Source organism: Diabrotica virgifera, chromosome 3, assembly GCF_917563875.1.
Source record: "Diabrotica virgifera virgifera chromosome 3, PGI_DIABVI_V3a".
In the NCBI taxonomy this organism is placed as follows: domain Eukaryota; kingdom Metazoa; phylum Arthropoda; class Insecta; order Coleoptera; family Chrysomelidae; genus Diabrotica; species Diabrotica virgifera.
This window is the reverse complement of record NC_065445.1, coordinates 41,822,122-41,828,356: the sequence shown is the minus strand read 5'-3', so window position 1 is coordinate 41,828,356 and position 6,235 is coordinate 41,822,122.

Below are 6,235 nucleotides of genomic sequence, written 5' to 3'. Positions count from 1 at the left end.
TCAAAATAAAGTAACAACTTTGTTTTATTTGAAGATGTTAAACGCAGTTCGTGGTAATTTCAGAATTATAGAAATGAATACCCTCAAAAATGAATATCCTGAGAAGATTATTGCCTCAAATAAATCCAAGATGGAGAATGTCGACGATTATTTAACAACAACATAAATAATCAGATAAATGGAGAAGATATAGTTAGAGATATATAAAGGCTCAAAGGTTTGGACATATACTAAGATGAGAGTATTACACTTACATTAATAAAGAAAATATTAAAGTGGAACCCTACAAATACAAGACCTGGATGGACATCAAAGTGCAGATGGGAAGATCAGGTAAGAGAAGATGTCAACAGAATTAAGATACGTACCTACCTAACTCGAGAACAAAAATAGAAACTAGAAAGGAATGGAACTTAAGACAACATAATGAGTGTGTGTATATGTAATTTACATTTCTTACCACCGACATAATCATCATAATCCAAAATCTCATGAAAAAGCTTACGGTGAGACCATGTGTACTGTACAACAGTAAATTAGCTTGGTTAAATACTTGTAAAATAATATAAAGGTGTCTAAACAACAATCTGAAGCCAAATACACGATTAAAGAAGACTACATTCTTTTCCAGTTGTAGATATTTGCTAAATACGGTCCACAAAATATCCAGTTTTCCGCAATCAGTTGGTATTCTAATAGCAGCTTGTAGATTAGTACTTAGTTCTTTAAATTGGTTTCTATATAACAAAATCATATGAGAGGTTAGGAGACAAATATAAATAGTTTTGTATTTTGAAACAAGAGCTAAAGCATAAACAAAACTGTAATTATAAAGCTTTGACATATAAGCCTCTATTGGTAAATATACAACAAAACATATATGGAAAATAACTTGCTCGAAGGGAACTCTGTTTTGTGCGGGTAGAATCTTAAAAAGGTGTAGCCATTCTCGTCTGTACAACAGATTTGCGCAAATTCGTGTTGCGTTTACATCCAAAGTGGTAACCAAACAAAGCAACAAAACTGCATAAGTTTTGCTTCCATATTCTCTTACATAAGTTACACAATAAATTACTAGAATACAAATACCGAATATTATCATACATAGGCAGTACAATTTGTTTAATATTTCGTGGTTGGTCCAAGGTACCACCGCTAATATTTTACCCCAAGTAAAAAGAATTGTATTTGAAATCTTTTTGACTCCAGGATTTACACCTACGTGGTTATACATTCTTCAGTTGATAGTGGATATTTCGTGGACACAATTATATGTAACATGCAAATTAGCGTGAGAGGTTTTAACTATATCTACATAAAATATACGTAACCATCAACAATAAGCAGTTAAATAAACTATGTACTTTCGATTTACGATAAAATTTATTAAAATAATAAAGTATTAAAATAATATCGTGTGGATAATTAAGGCATGTTACATATATACGAAATTATTACAATAATTTTAAGGTTTTAGGACTATATTATACAGGATGAATTATTAAGAATGTCCAATCTTTGAGTTGTAGATTCTAGACCTTTAAATATTACGCAAGCAAGAAGAATAAGTGTGCGCGTAGCTTTACCTAATAGGTGTAGACGTACGTTAACTGAATTAGTGACAGTTCGAGTTCTGCAGCTAACTTCAGAGAGAGAGGTTAAGAAGATGCTTGGTCACACGAGCCGTTAAATAGCGCTATGAATTCCACGATTTTATTGGTTAGAACTACCCACGTGATATCTGTGTTCGTATTGGTCAGAGTGACAATCAGCTGTTAGACATAATTATGTGATGGAATTTTTATTTTGATGTAAATAAATATTTATTACTGATAATTTGTATAAGCAAAATTATTGTACTGCACTGCACCTACAGTGACTCACAGCCTCAATTCTGAAATGATACAGTCGCTACTCAATAAAACTGTAGCTTTTGTCAGTGACTCAATATTAGAAAAAAATTACATACTGAAAGTAAGTTACTAACTATAAGTCCTCTAAAATAGCATAAGCTATGTTTTGGGTTTCAGTTTCAGATATACCATACTTAAATAACAATAATCCTTTAATTATTTTGTGTATGATTTTGATATCAGCTAAAATTAATAAAGAAAACAAAACTCCTTGTTGCTTATTTCTTTGGCTGCTATATTTATTTCTTGCAGTTCAGCTATGTCGATAAGAAATATATGCAGTTCAGCTACGTCGATAAGAAATATATATCAGCTAAAATTAATAAAGAAAACAAAACTCCTTGTTGCTTATTTCTTTAGCTGATATATTTATTTCTTGCAGTTCAGCTATGTCGATTATTATTTTAAAACTTTAAAAGGGTAAACCCTGTAGTTGGCTGTATACCTTTGTTAAGACAACGTAGAATGAAGTAAACACTTCTGTTGTATGTAGGTATATAATTTATTAAAAAATTCTTAAAATTTATCCACAAGGGAGTGGAAGTACAACAAAACGTTTTCGGTCAAACTGACCATCCTCAGTGTAAACCTGGAAATAAGTGAACCACTTAGATTGAAATGCAAAAGGGTGAAATTTTGACAGTTAAAAAAGAAAATGTGGTTACTTACGTCCAGAGTGCGTCCAGGGAGAGTGTAGCCAAGCCCGGAAACCAGAGCAAAATATGGCTGCCCTCAGTGATCACTGGTTGCCCTAGTCGCACACAAAAATATAAATTTTACATAACTGTCAGTTTGTAAAAAGAAGATTGAGGTTATATAGAAACTGCAAAAAATAGAAAATGCAAAATTATATTTTGATTAAATTAATGTTATGTTCTTTTATTAGAACTGCTTGTTTTGAGAAAGTCTGAAGTGCCTATAGATAGTGCAATATTGATTCGGAGAAAAAAGACGTTAATTCATAACAGAAACTAAATGAATCTGAACCAAATCATTGTAAACAAAATTCTGGTCTCATTATGGATGGGCTGCAGTGGAGCTTGCAATAATTGGTTTCACACTGTGTAAAAATATCAATTGCTTCTTAAAAAGCTAAAACGGTATTGTGATAATTCTATAGAAAAGGTGAGAGTATGAGTTTAAGTCATTTAGGTTCCGTTGTGTGGAAGATACTGGGAATAAGATAAGAAGCTGGTCAAAATAGTAAAGCAGAATACATAGCGTGGAAGGAGTTAGTATGGTTATTGTTAATGAAAAGTATAAGCATTTATCAGTTATTCTGCAGGTGGATTCTCCCAGGCATAAACTGTTGCTAGAAAAGGGGGAAGATCAGATGAGGATGCTGGGGCTAAACTGGTCTGTTACTTACAAGATTAGTTTTTGTGATAATTTGCAAAATGTGTTTAGGTGCCTCTTTTAATACTAGTGACATAACCAGTGTTTAAACATGGATTAAAAAATAGTGTGTGTACTTTTATGTATGTAAGTTATACTTAGAGTAGACGCCCTCTTAACCGACCGACCCTACACCTTTTTGGATGATACTATTTTTAGATTAGAGGTCATACAAGTTTCATAATTTGTCTTGTGAGTGATATTGTTAATTAAATATGTATATACACATCGACATTCGTTTCACTTTATATTTTGACTTAATTTGTTTGAAAATGAATCGTGACCCATGGGAAAAGTTATAGCGGACGGACTATATGTACATACTACTTTTTTGTTTATAGATCATAAAATATATATATTTTTAATAGAGTTACATATGTAATGTCTTTCTGAGGGTGGTTTTACAGATTTTCGGTTTAACCAACTTTTTGATTATCCGACCTATGGGCAGCTCCCGTCATGGTCGGTTAAGAGAGCGTCTACTGTATATATGATTTCAACTATTTCAAGGAAATAAATAGATTCAAAACAAACAGTTTATTTGTAATTTATTTAAATATTAAATTAAATTTTAATACTTACTACTTTCCAAAAAATTTCATTAAAAGAATAGCACAAATTAAAAAATTATAAAACATATATTTACTAAAAACACCAATATATTTTGTTCACACTTTATTTCCACCGATACGTAACTTAAAAGATTTAGCAACTAACTTTATATTGTCTGTGTGCACAATAGTGCATACTGTTAGTTTTATAAAAAACTCACAACATTTTTCCCAATCGCACCTAATAACTTCAAAAATAGAATCAAGCTAGAAACGTAAAGCATAAACGAACTTATAGGTGTTTAATTCAAAATGACAAAAAACATATAAAGGTTTTTTGGACAGAAAAGTAATAGACCACTTGTGCGTTTAGATTTGTCAATTTTAATCAAAAGCTAAGTAATGACTGCTAGGTCTGTATGAATTTTTAAGTCTGTATTACTCATTATTCATCACAAATAGCTGGTAATGTATCCAGTGGAAATGTATCAGAAATTTCAACACCTCTTCTTGGTTAATGTGGAAGAGACAGATAAAATTAATGGAACATTGCTGGAATAAAGCTTATGTTAAGCAATAGTCCATATTCTCCACTTACTGCGGTCACTTTATTAAGTAAGCAGTATCTGTAGGTTTTCATGTGATTCGGCTAAAAGAACTGTATCATCAACGTATCTCAGGTTATTTATGATCATGCCATTAATTCTAATGCCTATGTTTATTTCATCCATTGTCTTACTTAATGTGTCTTCCGAGTACCTATATATTAAATAATATTGGTGAAAGTATACACCCTTGTCGAACACCTTTTTTTTCATTTCTATTTCTTCTGATGTTATGTCTTCTATTCTCACTACCGCTTTTTGGCCATAGTATAAGTATATAGCGAGCCTATAAGGGTCCATTTTCCTTTAGAAGTATGGAAACCTAAAAACTGTTAATTGTAATAAAATGAATTATTCTATACCTATACAATATTGTGACAATCAATTGATATCGGCCCTGGACAGATAACGAAGTACAGGCATATTTGTGCTCTTCACAATTTGTTAGTTCTTGAGTGGTGAATCAATATCTATGAAAGATTTTTTAATTTTTGCATACTGGTAAACAAAAGTATGTTACATCTCCTACTGTAAGTAAAACTGTAAACAATTTAAAATGATTGATTTAACATGTACTGTTACCACTTTAAATTCTTAACCTGTCCAAATTAACCGGAAACAAAAAGCTGACAAGTTTCTTTGCTAGTGACATGTGAGCGACTTTACTAATTTGATTTTTAGGCATTAATATTTATTTTGAATTGACTTTATTTATTTTTAAATAAGAACACTTATTATAAAATAAGAGCTTTTCTGAGTAGAGAGCCGTAGAAGAGTTTGCTATGGAACTCTAAGGACCTCATTGCCTTCCTTATGTATGAACAGAATACAAAAAAAGTTGTGACTGGCTAAATGACACCCAAGTCTATGCCATAAAAAAAATAAGAACACTTATATTAATTTAAATACACAGACTTACTTCATATTATTTATTTACCACACTAACTTACAAGAACAATAAACACTTAATAGTATTTAACTTATTAGGAAATACTACACATTATCAAATCTAATTTATATTGTACTTTACAAAATTTATCTAATCAAAAATACCTCCAAATCGTACGCTCTAATACAGTATCTTGTCGTCACTTTATTAGACTTCTCACTCACTCACAATCGTTGCCTTAAATACTATTTACAGTTTTTCTAGAACAAAAAGAATGATAGCGTCATTTACCTGTTAAAAGAGTCTCCCTTTGATTCTAGAATGAAAATAATATTTACATAAAATAAAGTAACGTTTACATGTATCCAGAAACTGGTGCCAGTCTCACTGGAATGCCAGTGGCATGAAAAATAAACCACCTTTCTATTCAAGACAGCGCTGGCAGACAGCTCTGGACTGGCGCAAAAAAGTGTTTACACTTGAACAAAACCCTATACAAGATGACTCTGCCACATCCCTGGTAGAGGAAGAAATTAGAATAATCACAAGAAACTTCCTTGATGGACAACGGATCATCCAAGTAACGAATCAAGACTGCTAAATACCCCTCCTGGATTTGAAAGGTGACTGAAGAAACCATGGCCAACAGACTTAATAAATTAACTAGTTATGTGAACTAATATAAAATATATTATACAGGAGAGTTGCCACATGGCAGCTTCTCCCTCATGTGTTCAACATTCACACCATTTACTTATAGCTTCATGATCAGATGGTAAATTAAATTGTGTATTAAATAAAAAAAAATGTCAAAATATTTTTTATACATAAAGGTGGAGCAGAATCTATTTCCTGAATTTTAGTTATACAATTTTGATCGCT